General features: G+C 37.4%; 2 long non-coding RNA genes across 5 annotated transcripts; one reads left to right on the top strand and one right to left on the bottom strand.

The window, feature by feature from the left end:
- The first annotated feature begins 1,235 nt into the window (after window positions 1-1,235).
- Window positions 1,236-4,837, top strand: LOC127868212 (uncharacterized). Of its 4 annotated transcripts, none has more exons than XR_008043921.1 (2): window positions 1,236-1,578; window positions 1,667-4,837. It is a non-coding gene; the product is annotated as an uncharacterized LOC127868212 (long non-coding RNA). The 4 variants fall into 4 exon arrangements; XR_008043920.1 differs by having other exon boundaries at window positions 1,236-1,622; window positions 1,755-4,837; XR_008043919.1 differs by having other exon boundaries at window positions 1,236-1,622; window positions 1,711-4,837.
- A 1,125-nt stretch (window positions 4,838-5,962) lies between these two features.
- Window positions 5,963-18,656, bottom strand: LOC127870376 (uncharacterized). The gene is made up of 3 exons (XR_008044783.1): window positions 18,443-18,656; window positions 9,570-9,786; window positions 5,963-6,141 (listed from the first exon to the last, which is right to left on the bottom strand). It is a non-coding gene; the product is annotated as an uncharacterized LOC127870376 (long non-coding RNA).
- Window positions 18,657-22,289: the final 3,633 nt, after the last annotated feature.

The following is a 22,289-nucleotide window of genomic DNA, read 5'->3' as shown; positions in this document are numbered from 1 at the left end:
TATTTTGTAATCAACGTCAAAAAGCGAGATGGGCCTCCAGTTATCGATCAAAAGGGTGTCCTTTGCGGTCTTAGGTAGTAAAGTAATTATGCTTTGTTTTTGCAATTCTGTTAGATTATTGGTGTCTAAAGAATAGTTAAGAGAATTAACGACATATTGCTTAATATAATTCCAAAATATTTTGTAAAATTCTGCAGATATGCCATCTGATCCTGGACTTTTATTGTTTTTCATGTCTAGCAGTGCTTTAGCGCATTCATACTCTGATAGGTATCTTTGTTCATTTTGCGTTTGTTCTGGGTTTATTTTATTGCAGATATTGGTATGGAAACGTTCATGATGTTTATATCTATATTGTTGTCTTTTTTATAAAGATTCTCATAAAATTTGGCAGTGTTTTAATATTTCGTTTTTATCACGTATTACAGCATTATTATTAGTTTTTAGTTGTTCAAGTAGTTTTCATCAGAGCTTCACCAAACTTTGTCAGAAGTTGTAGCTATATGATGTTTAGTTCAAGTTCGAACATGGGCCTTGCCGGGTCAAAAACTAGGTCACGGGGTCACTTAGTGCGTTTTAAACATTGATCATGGTGTGCGCTTTTTTGTGAAGACAACATGCAAAATAACCTGTGTCAATGCGGCATGTGGGGGTATTTGTCACGTCCGTGACAAAGCTCTAGTATTGGTTCATTTATTTTATAGTAGTGAAGTTTTCAGTCAAAAGTAAATTGTGGTTGCATCGGTTGCCTTTTGCCTACCTCACACATACATCTCAGTAAAACTCTTCTCCAGCACGTTTTATTTGCTATTGGCTAGTTGGCCCTGTCTTATTGTTATAAATGATAAGGTGATATTTTTCCAATGGAAGAAATGTATGTTTCTCGAATATCAACCCATATTTCCTGATTGATGGTAAGATTTATAGTTAGTTGGTAATAAAGTGGTTATGATTAACTTTTCATGTAATTCAATGTATAAAAGTGCTATTTTTGTTCTTGTTTATCATCCGTAACACATACAATGAACAACTGACATTAACTGTTATGAATCTTTCTTTTTTCAGACGTACCTTGACGAAATCAAACCAGCAAATAGAAGGACAGCCTGCTGCTACCGTTGTTATCATATTAACCCCATACCGAAAAAGCTCAGAGATATAAAGGCTGTTTAAGATGTGCTTGTCTCTACATACCCCGTGTCTGGTGTGAACATGTACAATTGAATGTCTCTACATACTCCATGTCTGCTGTGAACATGTACAATTGAAGATCTCTACATACCTCATGTCTGGTGTGAACATGTACAATTGAAGGTCTCTACATACCTCATGTCTGGTGTGAACATATACAATTGAAGGTCTCTACATACTCCATGTCTGGTGTGAACATGTACAATTGAAGGTCTCTGCATACTCCATGTCTGGTGTGAACATGTACAATTGAAGGTCTCTACATACTCCATGTCTGGTGTGAACATGTACAATTGAAGGTCTCTACATACCCCATGTCTGGTGTGAACATGTACAATTGAAGGTCTCTACATACTCCATGTCTGGTGTGAACATGTACAATTGGAGGTCTCTACATACCCCATGTCTGGTGTGAACATGTACAATTGAAGGTATCTACATACCTCATGTCTGGTGAAAATATGTACAATTGAAGGTCTCTACATACCTCATGTCTGGTGAAAATATGTACAATTGAAGGTCTCTACATACCTCATGTCTGGTGTGAACATGTACAATTGAAGGTCTCTACATACCCCATGTCTGGTGTGAACATGTACAATTGAATGTCTCATCTTTGGAATTGGGACACGTGGAAAGTTAGTGATTTTTTTCAGACAGAAATCGCATAGTGACAAATCACAACAAAAAATGGAAAGCAAGAAAGTCTTGTGGCCAGCAATGTTTTTATGTGACCACTAAGTTGTGTTCAAAGAAAAACAATAGTTCATGTTTTATTGGAACTATGATGCTGTCAGTCATTTTATGTTGAAGGCTTTAAATAACTATATTTAATTATAATAAGATTAAGATTACTTGATAAAAGAAATAATGTTATATAGTATTTTAAGCGCAAAATTTACAAGTCTATCCAATTACTGTGTCTGTATTATGACATTTTATTTTGGAAATGTTAAGGAAAATATAATGTTAGTAAATATATGTCTATGAATGTTGATTTTGACATTTGTCAAAGCTGTTTAAATGATGCTGCTAACTTCGACAAAATTTAAAGAAATGTATTATTTTCATGTAATGAGACATGCTTCAGTTTTTTGTGGCTTAACCTGTAATATAGAGGTGGTAGTTACAAGAATTGTTTAGCCAGATGGAGAATGTTTATGCTATGGCTTTGATACTCTTAAGTGTGCCCATTGGTGTCAGGTTTTTATCAAGAATATTGTTTATTGTCTAACAATTTCTTGAAAATATTGATTAATTTTAGACAAAATCATTTAATCTTCCTTAAATTGTCTATTCTGTATTCACGACCAGTTATTTATTAATTTGCATGAATATGATTTATGAATGACTTTTGTGTTGCTTAAAATGCTTTATTTGTTTTGGAACTGAGTATTTAAAAACGAAAATATGAGGTGTAGGAAAAATGGCCAAAGTTATGATAATTATTTTTTTGTTTTTGTAAAGTTTATTATGCTTTATATGTTTGTGTATAGGCATTTAGACGACCAGATTAACTTGACCAATAATTCGTGCTCACTGTATATATCGGTCAGTACATTAGTCACTTGTATATATAGCAATTGTGAAATGATTGTATTTGCAATGTAAATCATGCGTTTATTGTTGCCATTTTGATTTTCGCTGTTAACATTTATTTGTAATAACAATTTTCATCATGTACATCTTTTAGGTGCCAGATAATATAAAAAAACATTGCTTGTGGGAATGCTCATTTAAAACTTTCTTAATGATACAGAACAACACATTCTGAAGAGGCAAATATGCTTTAGGCAATAGGAACATCTTGTTACTAGTATATGTAATGCCTTTCACTAAATAAAGTCAAGCAACTATTGAAAGATTGGTTTAACTTTATTTTGCATTATTTTAAGAAAAATTAATATATTCAACTTGGAAATCAGTCAATTGCAAATCAAGCGAGAGTGATGAATATTTTTAAGCAAGATAGAGGGATGTTTTTGCTTGAAAAAAAGTTGTATCCCTTGTTAGATAATGATTTTGTTCATCTCTCAACATAACAAGTGCATTCATACAGCTATCAAAAATATGACACACTTAATACTCAGCCATCAGTTTGTATTGGGGTTTTGTGGAATACTTACTAAACTAATATACGTCTGTTCAATGAATTAATAGTTATGGTACAATATGATACTCAGTGTTAAAAAACATGTGTAATAAAAATATAATGGCATTTATTTGAAATCATAAAATTTAGTTTTCCATACAATGCTTACAGTTTTGCAATTGCGACGATAAAGGAAATTTTCTGCTCAAAAAATGTCTGTTAAAGACATGTGTATATTGTAGCAATTATATTGTACTTGTATTTATATTATACATGATAATAATTGATTTATGGCTGATGATAGCGGCAGTTTACTATTTGTGTAACAGTTTGACCATATTTCCTTAAACATGTGATTGTTTATAATGAACTGTAATTGAATGCATGATACATTGTTGTTCTGTTGCTTAACAGCTGAAAATAGCTTGATGTTTGTTAATTGTGTGAAATGTTTCAAATTAATCATATTGATACATAGAAAATAAAATTACATTTTGCGTTTATTTAAATGCATATCAAACAATTGTTACCATACAAGCATATTTGCATTGAACTTAATTGATACTTTGAGATGCAATTTTTCCATTAATGTGTAAATATTTTCATCTTTTCCAAATGAACATTTTGCATTTGTAAATATAGGGTTTATATAAACTTTATAGAAACTTATTAAATGCTTTATATAAATTGATTGTGTACCTCATATTGATTAAAAACTCTCTTATTTATTGCACAGTTGTGTGTGCATATGTCTGACTTATGTCTTCATAGTCCTTAAAGTTAAATTACTGTAAATAGTATTTTATAATAATGTTGAAATATTTATCTAAACTATATACAGGTTATCTGTTAAATTAAGTTTCATACATTTGCATTGTCTAGCTAATTAAATTGGAGTGTTTATATTCTTGCCTACATGCAGTGTATGGTTTAGACAAAGCACATTACACAACTCATGTTGTTTTATCCATCATTACTAACCAGTGTTAAATCCGTAGAGGTTAAAGTATACTAAATATTTCGGTTGTGCAATGCTATGCTCTCTAAATAAATCAACACCATTTATTGATTTTCTATGTGTGCAACTTAATTCCTATGACTTTATTTGTGAATATTTATTTGAATGTGCGGTAGGGAAAACATTGTTTGCTTGAATGTTAGCAGAGTAGCTGGGGAAAAGATTGCTGTTAAACAATGTAAGACAGAACTCCACGCAAGATATGTCATGCATGCGATATGCATGAACTATCTTTTTAAAATAATTTGGATCTGAATTATCTTTAACAAATGGTATGGTTATGAGGGTCTCTATGTGCAAAATGTTGCATTTATTTAGTGTACAAGTTATTGCTTAAACATTGAATTTGTTATGGAAATAATATAGTTTATGTGACTTAAAGAGATTTACATGTTTATGTTAGTGATGTGTTTTTGCTGATCCAAGTCTGTTCCTGCACACTATTTAAAGTAGATAACTACAAGTTATCTCATTTAAATGGGAAAAGTATTGTACTGTGAAAAAGTGTTGTGAATTCAAATAAAAATACTATGAACCGTTGTATTAGTACTATATTTGCTCCCCTATTCAAACTAGGGGACACATATTGATTTTGGCCTATCCGTCCATTAGTTCGCCGTCATACTTTGGTCGACATTGGTTTACAGTCAATATCTTATGAAATATTCCATTAAGAGCTTTCACATTGTAATTGGCGTTCGCGGAGATTTAATATCGTTTGATTTTGGATTTCTACGGTAAAGTGTCAATGTCACATGGGTCTCTAATGTGAAAATGGTAACAATGACTGGATTAAGACTTGAGCACACCATCGTCTTTGCATGCAGTATATACTTGACGTAACGTTAAGGAAATCGCTTTAAGGAAATACACCACTAAGACGTTTGCACACTTTTCATCATGGTGACAGAGACGTTATTGAGACGTTGTCAATAATAATAATTTTACTAAATCATGCTGGTAAATCCTAAAATTTGAGAACTGCTGTGATGCAATTTGATGCTGACGAAGTCATGTCGCCAGAATAGCTGCATGCTATTGGTCAAAGCAAATTTTGCAAATGCAGACTACTCTCTGTTGATAACACAGTATTGTTTTCAATATATCAAATAACACACATTTTAGGGAAAGACATTTAGGAAAACCTATCGGTAAATGCCATTTGTCTTGTATTGTGAGACAGAACTACCTAATAGTAGAGTGCCTATGATACATGTAGAAGGAAAATCGTTTAATTATCTAACCACACATGTTTGACGTATGCAAGTCAAAATAGTCTACGGACATATTTACCAGTTTGCTATAAACAACACAAGGTGAATTCTCTTTTCTATCGGCAAGTATTGTGCTTAGATGTTCTATTTATAAGACGCAATAAGATTTGTATACGGGTCATGCAAAAATTGATCTTATGCAATATGATCCCAACGTAGCTTCAGCCAGGCCTGCGCAATCGCACAGTCTTGTAAGAATATGAATACTGAATAAACTACTCTGGAGTTATTACCAAACCTTGCGTGCCTTTTTTAAAGCGAAAAGCCTAGCCATTGATGGGAAAGTGCGCAGGCTTGGCTTGAGCTACTCTGGCCGCATATGCCATAAGACCGATTTTCGCCTGACGCGGATGATATAGTTTTATTTGAATATGGGGAAAAACTGCGTCTCAAAGCCAAACAACTTATTTGGCATAGTAAATATAAATAGTAAGTATAAATAAGAAACATGCAGTTCTCTGTTTTGGAACAGCTTGATGCGCAGAGGAGATTTGACAGGACCTTCGCGGAAACGTCGATTGCAGTGCCAATGTGAACATATCCTTGGAAAACCGAATAACGTGTGCCTGAAGACGAGAACATGTCAAAACGTGAACGAGCATTTGTAATAGGATTTGTTTCTACATTTTGGATATGTTTTGACTGCGGCATCATCGCTTTCTACTGTCTTCTAGGCACTAGTCAGTTAATACATGTATCCTCAAATATAAATTTACGTGTTTTTTTCACGTAATGTGCCTGTTCCAACGCCGACCAGTTGCATATACATTCTGTATTTTTCAATATGAAACCGAGAAATAATAGTTTTATAAATATCTTAAAAATTTACTTATTACGCGCACCTTCCACCTTAACCTCGCACAGAGTGAGTACATCGTTAGGAGTGCTACGCGTAATCCGTACCCACTGTTCGTACACCGGTGTAGCTAGCTCAAACGTTTATGAAACGCCGATCTCTCCAGGGTGAAACCCTTCAAGAGATTGAAAGCCGGCCTCCGATAACCCGACGGAAAGCTCGACGTCTCTAAGTCTAATACCTTAAATACGTGTATAACAACTGAAGACTTAGCGGCCATAGACTTAGAGGTCTCAGTTGTGTAGTGGATATGGTGTCCGCCTAGCGATCGGAAGGTCACGGGTTCGATCCCCACTATGGGAGCGTTCTTTAGATTACCCCTATAAACACCAAGTACTGGTTATAGTCCCAGGAAACGAACTCGAGAGCGTTAATTACTTTGATATCAACTCGTCCAATAAACAGCTAATATTCAAACTATGGATATGCCCGATACACTGCCCTTTGATGCTTTAACGTGAGTATATTGTCCATATATGGACAATGTTTGATTCAATGCATTTTATTTAGTATTATTTTGATATTTTATTGACACGCGCAATGATGGACAAGTCCTGAGTATAGGAATTATCACTATATGCAGATGCATACTCGTGACAGAAATTATTGTAACCATCCGCTTTTTTTATTTTAGACAAGTGACGAATGTCCTACACGACGCATATAAGAACCGCGTTCTGAGAAAACTGGGCTTAATGCATGTCTATCTATCTTTCAATACTGCCGGAACCCCCTTGCGGGTACTTTTGGCAGGTGCGCGTGTCAGTGCAAGAATAAAAGGTTTAAAAGCATTGAAAGGGAGACTTCAAAGCATGAAAGTGAGGTGAAGATAAAAGTGTGATAGTGTTAAACAAGAAGAAACATATTTATAGGTTAAAAGTTGTTTAAAAATCACTGTTTTGTGCATTCAGGGACGACTGGGGAGTAGAGTGGGGCTAAGGCAACGCTTGTACCCCTCTAGGTCTGCCTGCTGTACAACTGAGGCCGGTAGGCTGCTTGTATCCCTCTAGGTCTGCCTGCTGTACAACTGAGGCCGGTAGGCTGCTTGTACCCCTCTAGGTCTGCCTGCTGTACAACTGAGGCCGGTAGGCTGCTTGTATCCCTCTAGGTCTGCCTGCTGTACAACTGAGGCCGGTAGGCTGCTTGTACCCCTCTAGGTCTGCCTGCTGTACAACTGAGGCCGGTAGGCTGCTTGTATCCCTCTAGGTCTGCCTGCTGTACAACTGAGGCCGGTAGGCTGCTTGTATCCCTCTAGGTCTGCCTGCTGTACAACTGAGGCCGGTAGGCTGCTTGTACCCCTCTAGGTCTGCCTGCTGTACAACTGAGGCCGGTAGGCTGCTTGTATCCCTCTAGGTCTGCCTGCTGTACAACTGAGGCCGGTAGGCTGCTTGTACCCCTCTAGGTCTGCCTGCTGTACAACTGAGGCCGGTAGGCTGCTTGTACCCCTCTAGGTCTGCCTGCTGTACAACTGAGGCCGGTAGGCTGCTTGTACCCCTCTAGGTCTGCCTGCTGTACAACTGAGGCCGGTAGGCTGCTTGTACCCCTCTAAGTCTGCCTGCTGTACAACTGAGGCCGGTAGGCTGCTTGTACCCCTCTAGGTCTGCCTGCTGTACAACTGAGGCCGGTAGGCTGCTTGTACCCCTCTAGGTCTGCCTGCTGTACAACTGAGGCCGGTAGGCTGCTTGTACCCCTCTAGGTCTGCCTGCTGTACAACTGAGGCCGGTAGGCTGCTTGTACCCCTCTAGGTCAGCCTGCTGTACAACTGAGGCCGGTAGGCTGCTTGTACCCCTCTAGGTCTGCCTGTTGTACAACTGAGGCCGGTAGGCTGCTTGTACCCCTCTAGGTCTGCCTGCTGTACAACTGAGGCCGGTAGGCTGCTTGTACCCCTCTAGGTCTGCCTGCTGTACAGCTGAGGTCGGTAGGCTGCTTGTACCCCTCTAGGTCTGCCTGCTGTACAACTGAGGCCGGTAGGCTGCTTGTACCCCTCTAGGTATGCCTGCTGTACAACTGAGGCCGGTAGGCCGTTCCAAAGAACTATGGTGTAAGGAAAGAAGGAATATTTAAAGTAGTTGGCTGATGTATGGACTTGTCTGAATGAGAGTGGGTGCATATGACGAGTCATCCTCATAGGCCTCTCAAGATATGATGGCGGCGAAATGGCTACCAAGCCATACACAATTTTGTAAAAAAGGGTCAGTCAGGAGAGGTCACGTCGGTCCTTCAAAGTCTGCCAGCCAATTTCAGTCTGCATACCGGTTACACTGCTGTAGAATGAGAAGTCGTTTTTCACCAAGCGGACTGCTCTACGTTGTACTTTTTCTATTTTGTCACTATTTTGTTTGGTATGTGGACTCCAGACAGAGGACGCATATTCTAACTGGGGTCTAACTAAGGTCTTATAGGCTTCTTCTCTGATGTTTTCATTTTTAGTCTGTATATTCCTGCGGATGAAACCAAGAGATTTATTAGCATTCGTTGTAATGTTGGTAATATGTTTGTTCCAAGAAAGATCATCTGAAATGGAAACACCTAACTATTTAGCACTGTCTACGACTTCAAGGATTTGTCCATGTAGCCTGTAATTGAAGATGAATTTATGTTTTTTTTTCTTAGATGTGCGGTAAGTGTCGTTCCAGATTAGCCTGTGCAGCCCGCACAGGCTAATAAGGGACGACACTTTACGCCTTAATTGTATTTTTGCTAAGAAAAGACTTCATTGAAACGAAAAATGACATAAAAGCGGAAAGTGTCGTCACTGATTAGCTGTGCGGACTGCACAGGCTAATCTGGGACGACACTTAACGCACATGTATTATGCCCGGTTTTCTCAGAACGCGACTCATATGGTTAGGGTTCTTGTTAATTGTCTATTACTAGACATGTCTGAATTCCATACGCCGAAGAGAGTTGTGTAAATATGCATTACCAAACACGGCATTGTTTGACCAAACATATTGACTTACAACACATAAAAAGATTCTGATACGAAACATTATATTTTGACAATCTTTTTATATAAACGATTGAACGGTTTTACATTTTACAATATATTTTCATAACGATTTTCCACACGAGAAATGACAACGCACGACAAACCCATTCATTATGAGTTTCATCAAATTAAAGGTTCACACTTACGTCATACATTCCTCTTGTAAATCTTGACGCTTCGGATGAGGAATATCTGCTCGAGATTCACCCATCATGAGACGTTGTGAGACGCTGTGTGGGTGCATGACTGGTCTTCAATCAAACGCGATTTCGTATTTTCGTCAACGTTACGGTCCGCCGTATATTGACGGTTGGTGTCTGTTTGGTAGGCATGTTTACCAAAGGCAACGTTAACGGCGTCTGTCTAAAAAACAAGGTTGGGTGAATGTAAATGTAGACATTACTACATTGGCTTTGAAATATCGCTTTAATCGGTAAATCCTCCGTGAAATGGTAAACGGTGAAAAAACACGCCAATTAAATATATATGTATATATATAAAAATATATTTATTTATTTATACAGTCAACCCGAAAACACACATCGCTTTGAACATCCATAACTTCATCTATAGTGCATCGATTTCCATGAACTCGGTCTTATTCAACGCAGAAATGAATTTCCTTTCTGAAAATGTACATATCTAATGTCCATGTAAATGAACGTAGGTCACGCGAATTGTGTATCGTGTTATTTCTTAAAATTTGACCCAGCATCTGTCAAAATATTACAATACATGTACATTTCCAGAAAGGGTAGTTATTTCTGCATTGAATAAGTCGTGAATCCTCAAATTTTGATTTTCTCAGGCAACCGTGTAGGTCAAGTTCACGGGCGGGTTCACACATTAGATAATTGTTATGTTGAATCTGAAATTGCAAACAAACCGTATTATCCATAATCATGAACAACTCTTGTTGGGATAATTTGACGCTTATCAATGGCCTTAGGACTTTTTAAACACGAAATGTGATCATTGAGCATGTTGATATAACGAGTTAAGATGGCAGGTTTCTATTGCAGAGTGATGTATGCCCGTGCACTCTATAACATTTAATAAGTCTATGGAAAAAACTGTACTTTGGGATTCTGGATAAGATTTTAAAAAACGGGATTTATATAAAGAAAAACGCCCAATGGTATCACGTGTCAAGTACTCGAAACGTATTAAGACGGCACCTACTCATGCCAGCGTGGTGGTACTCTTAAACCCTCGATGAATTAAGAATCTCTACCGTGAATACTGGAATCGGCGGACTGCGCGGAGGAACCACCAGACGATCAACGGGCAAGAAGGTGATTCTCAGCAAGGCGTTGTGGCACGCTACGGGCACGACAAGACACAAAGGAAATCGTGGACGTCCACTACATCCGTCTCTGTCTCAAGCCGTCTCGACCCTGTTCGTCGACGAACTGCGAAAATCTTCCTCACTCAAATCTAAGTCATCACACAAGTCATTCTGCCATCATCAACCTCGCCCCATCGATCAGAACAACAAGTGCTGTGGCGACGGGCGAACGACGAACCGGCAGATGCGGGCACACTGGAAGCCGTAGGCGTAATCCTGCACGCAGGCGGTCTAGGTTATTGGTTCCCCCTTAAGTTACAAGGAGCAGCAGTGGAGTCCGGCAGATCCATAAACGACTGAGCAGCCCTCTTTAAGAATGCACTGCTCACTTACAGGTATGAGGAAAGGGCTAGAAAAGGTGTCATAAAAATTGCTCGCTCAAACCTTCCCAAGACTGCTTATCGCGGCTGGAAGGGGGCCCTACACCAGCAGTCGGAACAAAAAGAAAACAAATAGAACGAGAACAGTTCTTCTCACGTTAGACGTATTTTACGTGCGCAGGTACCATACAGACATACCACACTAGAATAGCTCTGATATAGAACGAACTCGTCAGATACGGAAATGACATCGTAGACTTCCCAGTTAGCTCCCATTTATGAAAGGAAGGAAGCATCGTACTATGCTCAGCTCCTAAGCCTTTACCCAGAATAAGTGAAAACAAAGTTCTACGCAGACCTTCATGCCGTCATTACAGAGTCCTTGGGCACAATGAAGTGGGCCAAAGCAACATGAATGGTCTTCTTTTGCCCCAAACATGCGCGAAACAAGAACCGCTGATCACAAACACGATCTTCCGCCAACCAACCCGTAACTGAACGTCATGGATGCACCCTCGCTCAATACACTGGCTCTTATTTACTATGTTTCCGTGAGATAGAGGGATTTATACTAAAGCCACAGACCCATACATATGAGCCGTGCTCTGTGAAAAGAGGTTTTAATGCATGTGCGTAAAGTGTCGTCCCAGATTGACCTGTGCAGTCCGCACAGGCTTATCAGGGAAGACACTTTCAGCCTTTATTACAATATTAGTTTGAAGAAAGTATATTCTTAGAAAAGTCCAATTTAGGCGGAAAGTGTCGTCCCTATTAGCCTGTTAGGACTGCACAGGCTAATCTGGGATGACACTTTACGCCCATGCATCAACCCCCTTTTTCCAGAGCACAGCCGATATGATACATACGAAACGAAAACATACTTAAGAAATGCTTTCACAGGATTAATGGTTAAATCCCGGCAATAAGGTTTTTAAAAAACCACAAAAGTTCTCATTTTGCAACAAATATTTTGTGTCAGTCGTTCCGATTATGTGCTTTAAAAATCTTATGTAAGTTTAAAGTGTTTGCATGTAATTTGTTACTGTTTAACCAGTTTGTTCTGTTTTGCTGACTGCCTCGTGAAGTTCGCGTTTTGCATCGCGTATTTTGTAATTTTGATAAATCTTTTTTTTCCAGTTTTCATGACCCACATACCATTTAAATAGCGAATGCTTATAAAATAAACAACTAAGGCTTTATTTACTGAAAACAGCAAATAGCGTACTATGTAACTGGCAATTTAAACGTTAATTAATAATAAGCTTGAATACAAGTTCAGAAGAAACAGTCCCTGAACATCGCGACACTGAAAGCTTTATACCCTTGCATATATTGTTTGTACAGTCAAAACTTGCTGAGGACTTACGCGTATATACGATCGTATTACTATTTTTAAAACGATAAAACGATATTGTATTAACGACTTTAATACATTTCAAACGAAGTCGAGAATAATAACGTAACGTTTTTTTTCAATGGCAAATAATGTTTTGCTTTCTTGTACTCAAAACAGGTACTCAGTTGTGTAATCCCAATTTGTGCAAATTCGTTCATAGAAAACATGGACAAATTGTGATCAATTATATATCAAACACGAGTCAATTTGTCGGTATTGGCGTTAATTTGCGCGTGAATTTTCCATGAAGTAAGAACATATGAAGTATTTGATGTTTTATAACATTTATCAGTCATGTTCATAAATTAATTTGATATTGCAATAATAATATAATTCGTGTACTGAGAAAACTGGGCTTAATGTATGTGCCTACAGTCCGCACAGACTTATCAGGGACGACAATTTCCGCTTAAGCTAGATTTTTGGTAAAAAGGGACTTACTTTAAGCAAAAAATTCTGTTAAAGCTGAAAATGTCGTCCCTGATCAGCCTGTGCGGCTACAAAGCTAATCTGGGACGACCATTAACGCACATGCATTATGCCCAGTTTTCTCAGAACACGACTTATATATTCACATTGCAATCGTGTAGGCTCTCGTTACGCGAGCTTGATAATTTAAACTATTTGTAAAGAGGCAAATCAACTGGGTTTTTTTATAAGAAGAGACTATCTGCAAACCAAAAATACCGTAAAAGCGGAAAGTGTCGTCCCTAATTAGCCTGTACGGACTTCACAGGCTAATCTGGGACGACACTTTACGCACATGCATCAAACCCTCTTTTCACAGAGTACGGCCCGTATTTAATCTTTGTTAGAATGCCTTTTAAAATGTGGTCTCATGGTATCTTTCGAATGAATCGCAGCACTTATTAGTATTGGTGTGCGCAAAATTAAAATAATCTTGTACATTTAATGTTCAATTAAGTTATAAATTAACAGAACTTATAATTCAGAGCTTCTGTTATCGACATACAATTCTTATTCGGAACATCACTTACAATAAACTGCAATAATGTAGCGGTAGAAAATAGCGTTTCATTAGTAAACGAATAATTGAGCATAACATGAAAGAAAACGTATTTCGTGAAACGTATTTTGTTCCCATAATATTGAACAGGAGGAGTGCAAACTGGTACTTTTTTAAATTCGGCGGCCGAAAATGAAAATGCGAGGATATGAATGTGTCAACCAGATACTTCAATAACAACAAAAGTTTTGTTTTAGTAACGTTTGATGATGTCATGAGGGAAAGCTGTCGCTTTTAATAATTTAAGAAGAATCGGAAATCAAAGTTATGCTATTGAAGCATGTGGAATGGAGAAATGCGGATACAATATCAAAGGAAGAACATTTTGTCATATGAAAATAGTGTTTACAATGAGGAGTTTAAAGCCATTGCGCAACTAATACCACTGGGACTTTTAACCCATGTATGCCCTGTGGACTCCCCCATTATTCTAAATTGGACCAATTTCATTCCAAAATTCGGGATGTCTAGTATTTGTATTTATATATTTAGAATATTTCTTACAGAAATTCCTGTAACCAAACGGCTCAGACCCAGATGAGACGCCTCAAGCGGAGTCTCAGCTGGGTCTGCGCTGTTTGCCAAGGCCTTTTTTCTAGACGCTAGGCATAAATGGGTTAATGCATGACATATTTTAAATACACATAAAATAATTCTTTGAAAGAAAACACTTGGGTTTCACGTCATAAACAAACTGTTGTTTGTTTTAAGAAGCTTATAGGAATTTCAATATACCGAATTAATATACGCGCCAACGTTAAAATAATGTTGTTTTTTTTTTATCTTTTTTTTGGAAATGAGTAATGAAACTTAAAAATAAATAAGCAATTATATTAAGAGTCTTATTTCATATTTCTCATTCTGACGTTTTACAACATACCTGTATAATTAACGGCTATGTTTTATTTATGTTTGTTTTATGGAAACAACAAAAAAGTTGTAAAGAAAATTATTTGGTTTTCAGTAGTTTTAAGTTTAGGCTCTTTCAAAATCGGTATACGAATTGAATATGTGTTTATTTTCGTATTAAGGTTGTCAAATTTAAGACGAAAAACGAAAATACGGTATATGGACGGACTCTGTATCCACTGACCATTGCCCATGAGTTTGCAACGACTGCATTTAATTTAACTCAGTGTTCTTTCATAAATATAATGCACATTACACGGACTTTGTTTGAAACTAAATATTTTTTCTTTTATCAATGTTGTATTTGCTCTAATAATCTAAAAGCATTGCCGTCTATTTGCTTAGCGAGAGCTGAGGTAGTTTGTTAAATGTACTAATTACTTCAAGTTCTAATTGACCTACAATTTCGCTGCGTACTCGTTCTATCATTTGGAATTCCGCTGAAAATTTGTGAAAACAAAACAGGAGAAAACAAGTAGTCCATAATAGAAGTTGGTACTTTGAAATTCTAAATTATGTCTGAAAACACTTAAAAAAAATAACAATCTTCTTTCTTCTTCTTCTCATCCATATCACATAAAACCACACCAGGTCTCTGCGCAAAGGTAGGATTCCAAAACTTCAGAACTAATCTGTAATCTTCCGTTTTGAAATTCATTACTTATTCATGTGCAGGTAATGTAGACAGAAGATTTTATCGCGATAACATGGACGATAAAACTCTCTTTTTAGAGACCTCTTGTGAACTATGAAAATTATCTGTAATTTCCATAAGCGGAGCGTATCAACTTTTAGTCTCCCCTAATATTCCCCTGATGATCTAACAACTACGTGATGGGTATATATTATTTATTTCCTTACTTATAGACTTAAATCATCCGTCCCAGTGTTAGCCTTTGAATCTTGCAAGTCATAGTTAAAAACAAAACTTGGCATGGGTCAACGCCAAGGTTTCAAATAACACTCGTGGATGGCAGACCAAGAGCAGATTATAAAGGGGTCATGCTCTGTAAAAGAGGGGTTTAATGCATTTGCGTAAAGTGTCGTCCCAGATTGGGACGACACTTTACGCAAATGAATTTAAGCCCTTTTTCACAGATCACAGTCAATAAAGTTATTTTAACAGTTCTGATAATATGTTAACTTTAGTAACCTAACGCCCATCATCAGCAATCGTATGCCCTTACTTACCCGACCAATCATAGGCAGTATTTTCAGCTCAAAAGTCAAAGTAGCATAAAAGGATCAGTCTTTTATCAATTTCATTCGCGTGCGTTGCATAGTTTTATTTCGACCCATGGTGCAAAAAGGTACCTTGTGTACTTTAAATTTAATGGTATGTGGTACCATTTTGCACCAATGGAGCGATTTGATATAAACCAACAATACAATTTTACATTGAAACCATTCAACCGATATTTCATAGTCCTGAGTAACTGGACTAAATGAGTCTGAGAAAACTGGACATAATGCATGTGCGCAAAGTGTCGTCCCAGATTAGCCTGTGCTGTCCGCACAGGCTAATCAGGGACGACACTTTCCGCCTTTATTGGATTTTTGCTAAGAAGAGACTTCATTTTGACGAAAATGGACTGCACAGGCTGATCTGGGACGACACTTTACGCACAAGCATTATGCCCAGTTTTTCTCAGAAATAAATTTGTTAACAGACTGATTCAGATTATAAATAAAAGTGGGATGCAATCACGTGACAGACAATTTGGCGACGTCCATTCCGAGATTCGTATTTTTCGCCATTGTATGACCTTGAATACCTTTTTTAATGCCGCTCACATTCCAATCATATAAGCGAGAAAGTGATAAGAACAATAGTAGATAGAAACACTATCTGATTTGAAAAAAAACAATGTATCTAACTCGGCCGAACTACATTTGCTTATTGCCAATGCGCGTGCGTGAGCATTAGGATAAGATGTTTTTAAATACTTTTTATTACGTTAGTTTTTTTACTTGTAAAAAGCGTTTGTATTTGCTGAATTATTCCCGTATATATCAACCACGCAGTATAATATTAAACCCTCTCCCATTCAAAAGCAAAGTGAAAATGACTATGTGCAAACAGCATAAAACCAGAACAGCCTTGGAGTAACTCGCAATTTGTTCAGGTTTTATGCTGTTCGCTACTCACCAGTATCTAAGGTTTGGAAAGGAAGCCTTTAACAATTGAAGAAAACCTTTAATTTAAAAGTACTTTCTAAGGGACTACACATGCTTGAAAATACGTATCTAATTGGTAAAGGGTCAAAACACTCATATACGCATTTCAGGCCATGGTATTTTAAGCCTCGCCGATTCGATAAATTATGCAATGATAGAATAGTAACATATTCTCTGTATGAAGTGGGCATTACAACATAAAACAAGCAATAGACGAGTTTTACATTCCCAAGTTGAGGGATGATCACAACGAGGAAATCAGTTTCAGTGAGATATGCCATCGAGATTTTCCGCCAAACCGTGCTTTATTATTTATGAAATCGTTATATCGTTTGATCATAGAACCACTTTATGAACATATAGTGTATACGTGTAACAAAAATTGTAACAGTTCACGTGACAATTACGTACTCCACATGGCACCAGACACACTTTGGCGTCGTTTTATTACAATAAATATGATAACGTGATATTATTTCAGTATTTTTTCTTTCTCTGCAGCTTGGGACTATAGCGAGAAGAAAGAGAAAAGAAGAGTATACCACTTTTATAAAGATCACATGATGAAACTATTTGAGCCTTGTTTTGGGATAACTGGGCTTAATGCATAAGCGTAAAGTGTTTTCCCAGATTAGCCTGTGCAGTCTGCACAGGCTAATCAGGGACGACACTTTCCGCCAAAACTTGATTTTCGATACGAAGGGACTTCCTTGAAACTAAAAATACCAAAAAATCGTAAAGTGTCGTCCCTGATTAGCCTGTCCAGACTGCACAGGCTGATCTCGGACGGCACTTTACACACATGCATTAAGCTCAGTTTTCTCAGAACAAGACCCATATAGTGTATACGTGTAACAAAATTGTAACAGTACATGTTACAATTAAGTATTCCACATGGTACCATGGTAATCAGTGCAGTAACTCAGGTGTCATTGTTTCGACGTTGACTTCATGAAATATGGATAAAATAATAAAATAGACATTTAAGTTTAAGGTAAATTAAACTTCACATAATATAAAATAAGATTGATATTGATAAGATCAACATTACATATGTATAAAAATAGTTTCTAGTGAGCATAAAAGGCGCATGACTGTATATTATGACAAGTAACACTTTCTTGTTGGGTTGTTTGGTATAAATTGTTAAACTTATGTGTTTATCTATGCTTTCTTATTTTATTGTTCTTACTAGTGATCTTTTAATATATTTGGACCGTGCTCTGTGAAAAAGGGGTTTAATGCATGTGCGTAAAGTGTCGTCCCAGATTAGCCTGTGCCGTCCGCATAGGCTAATCAGGGACGACACTCTCCGCTTTTATGATATTTTTCGTTTAAAGAACGTCTCTCCGTGCTCAAAGTGAGCTTCTGTAATCATCCTATGTCAAGCGTCCAGCATCATTTGGTGTGCGGTATGTGTAATATTTCAGATCGTTACAAATCTAGAGGCCACGTTTGCCATCTAATCTTTATGGAACTTAGTCAGAAAATATTGGACTGTTTGAACATTATATAAAGATAGAATTTTAGTCACGTGTTTGAAACTAGGTCACTATGTCAAATCATAGATAAATCGTGTAACCATTCTTGAGTCCACAATAGTGGTCTAAAACAGTGTATTCCTAAGGGCATAAGGAATATACTGGAATATACATTCCCAGGGTATGAAACGCAGAGCGTACGTAAGTGTTAATATAGTATTGTTTTGACTGTTACTATCATTTAATATGTATTGTATTTATAATATAAAATTTGACTATAATATTATACAAAGTTTGCATTAATATTTAATTATAATTAGCATTGCACCTATCACTCCAATAATTATAAGAATGCGGTACCATATTACTAGAATCAGCCCGGGTATGTTTCCGCGCAAGATGTATGATACGTTGGTGGGATTTACTGCCTCTTTCCCAAAGACCAATTTCTTGTCAGTTATCAGAATGTCCAGTAGATATTTGGACAGCACAGAGAAGACCGGGCCTTTGCATCGCTCCTCGATGAAAAGGTTTAACACTAGTCCATGTGAGTGCAATGCGGCTCGAAGCCGGCGCCTCTGCAATGAAAAGAGGTTGCAGTGTAGCAGAATGTGGGCAGCCGTGAAGGGCTCCCGACAACGGTTCCAGAACAATGACATACTCTCCTGCGCCACCGAGTTACAGTGTGTTTCCAATCCTAAGACGCGTCGTGGCTCTGTCAAGCGTCATGGCTCTGTTAAGCGTTATGTCTCTGTCAAGCGTCGTGGCTCTGTCAAACGTCATGGCTGTGTCAAGCGTCGTTGCTCTGTCAAGCGTCGTGGCTCTGTCAAGCGTCTTGGCTATGTCAAACGTCTTGGCTCTGTCAAGCGCCGTGGCTCTGTCAAGCGTCGCGGCTCTGTCAAGCGTCAAAGTTCTGTCAAGCGTCGTGGCTCTGCCAAGCGTCGTGGCTCTGTCAAGCGTCATGGCTATGTCAAACATCGTTTTTATGTCAAGCCTTGGCTCTGTCAAGCGTCCTGGCTTTGTCAAGCGTCGTGGCTCTGTCAAGCGTCGTGGCTCTGTCAAGCGTCGTAGCTCTGTCAAGCGTCGTGGCTCTGTCAAGCGTCGTTGCTCTATCAATGTTACAGTTCGTTTATGGAAGCATTTTGTCATTTATTTGAGTCGCGTTTTGAGAAAACTGGGCATAATGCATGTGCGTAAAGTGTCGTCCCAGATTAGCTTGTGCACTCCGCACAGGCTAATCAGGGACGACACTTTCTCTTTACGACATTCTTCGTTTAAATGAAGTTTCTTCTTAGCAAAAATCCTATTAAGGCGGAAAGTATCGTCCATGATTAGCTTGTGCGGACTGCACAGGCTAATCTAGGACGCCACTTGACGCACATGTATTAAGCCCTTTTTTTTCAGAAAGCGACTCATTTTATGACGAAAGCATTCATGTTCCCATATTGAACCGCGATTGTTTGGAATAATGATTTAAATCGAGCATATTTGTTTTGTAAATATTTGCTTAATTACCATCCCTACGGTATCAGGTTTGGTATGAATCGCATACGTATTACCTATGTATGTGACACCACATTGAAGTCTTGTCTAAGTACATGTTTAAACAGCATAGCAAGCCTAAAGTTAAATGACTTGTGTATGGACTCTAAAGGACCGTTTTTACAGATTTGGGCATGTATTGTAGTGTATCATTAAATGCTTTATATAAATAAATGTAAACATTTGATCTAAAAAGCTTCAGTTTAAAATCAAGAAAGAAACAAAAAAGTAACCCTCAACTGGGCTCGAACCACTGATCCCTGACGTTAAAGTCTAATGCTTAGACCACTCGGCCATCCGTTCTCATACAATGAATGATGTATTTTATAATTTATATAAGCAATCCTCGTAGTGTCACAAAAAATATATCGACAACAACAGAACTCCCCAGATTATTCAGTCGTTTCGCGTTGCAACAATTTAACATTTGCAGGTTTTTAAATCGTCAAAAGATGCATAAAATGTATATTTCAGAGCATGGTAAATGCTCAGTACTACTGTTTCCTCACAAAGATCATAACTAAAACGAAAATTTACGAATCTGAAACATTTCTTTTTAATTTTGTCAATTAACCAAAACGTGTAAAGGTCATTTTAAAATGCATTCCATAATTACGTTAGTATTAAATAAAATATTGTAGAAATCGCTCCTACTGGACATTGTTTTTCAAATCAAAACAACAAACGGACGCATCGCTTTTGAGAAACAATATACATGTATCATAACCCATTTATGCCTGGTGGACTCTCCCATCCTTCTAAATTGAATCAATTTATTTCCAAAATTAGGGATGTCTAGTATATTTATTTCTATATTTAGAATACTTCTTACAGAAATTCTATTAAGCAAACAGCTCAGACCCAGATGAGACGCCGCATCATGCGGCGTCTCATATGGGTCTACGCTGTTTGCAAAGGTCTTTTTTCTAGACGTTAGGAATAAATGGGTTAAAGTCATGCGACAGCTTAGGGATGCCTTGTACTTTGATTGTTGTTAAACTTATGATAAAGTATTTCCTCGTAAACTAATGATGATCGTGTCGAAACACAAAAAGACATTGACTTTTGCAGTCGTTTCTATCAAATATTCTTTTATGTTATATATCTGCTTTGCTTCTACTATAGCATGTTGTCAAAATTTCGAACTTTTAAAGACCTTGACATGATAAAGTTGGTAAGGACATTCAATATAATTTGAATAGGACTTATCTAACTTTATAGGTCATGTATGGTTTTAGAAGTGGGTTTAATAAACCCAAATCAGTCTGTTAAAACCCAAATGAAGACCGATGCGGAATATCATGTACATGTACTTACTTTTGGTCTTATCATGTGTTTTTCAGATACACCGGACTCAGCATGTATTCTTCTACGAGATAAACGAAACTTTTATGAACGTATCTGTTTCAATAATCTACTAGTTTTAAATGAACCGAACAAACTCTTGCCACGTGGTTGAATAAGGTGAGTGGTTATGACATACGACCCATTGTCGCATGACGCGGCTCATAAACCATCGCTATTATGACAATATTGCATCATTCAAACCAATAGCGCTACTCGAAGAAACCTGGGTGTACATGTGATTGGCATCAATATTTTTTTGTTGCTTACCGGTATATTTCGTGATGTTCCATTCACAATTCTTTGGTATCTGTAAAATCATTTTAGCCTCGCTCTGGAAAAATCAGACTGAACGCATATGCGTTAAGTGTCGTCTCAGATTAGCAGTCCACAGTCCACACCGACTAATCAGGGGCGACACTGTCCGCTTTCAGACCTAGTTAAGTCATATGGTTCAGATTTAGCTTTGATTTCAACCGATTCCTATTTCGGATTCAACGTTGAATGAAAGCCATGTTGTTGTTGTTTTTTCAAACCTTTATGTTACATTTAATCGTAACTGTTTTACACCTGTATTTAGTATTTATTCAGATGAGACCATCTCAAGGTGAAAATAGAATGCTTAACTGCTTCTTGTTAATTGCTTTTGCTCAATAAACATTTGAAAAAAATGCGTTGTTGCAGATATCAATCTTGAGAGTAGCGACTGCTTGATTACTTCTTGACATTCGATTTTTGATCTACATGCAATTCGTATTTGTGCTCAAAAAGTGAATGTTGCTGACAACCGCTTTGAAATATTTACATTTATACCGTTTGAAATACAGACATGTCGAGAACATCTTTTTATGAAATTAATATAAATTTAAATAACCAGTTATGAATTTAAATGACATGTTCATGATGCAATATTCTGAACGACATTTAACCATGTGCATCGGGAGTTAGAAAAGGATATGGGTATAAACAATATATACATAGATTTATACCATATATTTATACATGTACTCACATTTGTGTTAGTAAGACCTTGTAAAACATTGATCTGCCAATACCAAAGAAATCGAAATTAAAAACATCGACCGGTAATTTAAGTTCTTTCAATCGGGAAACTAACAAAACTAACAATGGGAAAACAATCCTTAATGCATGCTTTTAAAGTATACTCCCAGATAACCATGTGCAATTACCGCTTATATGAAATGTTTCGTTTAAAGGAAGTCTCCTATAAACGAAAATCTATTCTATGAGGAAAGTGTCGTCCCTGATAAATCTGTGTGGGCTGCTCAGGCTAATCCGGGACGACATTTTAAGCACATGC

The sequence above is a fragment of the Dreissena polymorpha genome, chromosome 2 (genome assembly GCF_020536995.1).
Source record: "Dreissena polymorpha isolate Duluth1 chromosome 2, UMN_Dpol_1.0, whole genome shotgun sequence".
In the NCBI taxonomy this organism is placed as follows: domain Eukaryota; kingdom Metazoa; phylum Mollusca; class Bivalvia; order Myida; family Dreissenidae; genus Dreissena; species Dreissena polymorpha.
The sequence above is the reverse complement of the archived record's forward strand: the minus strand, read 5'-3'. Positions and strand labels throughout refer to the sequence as shown.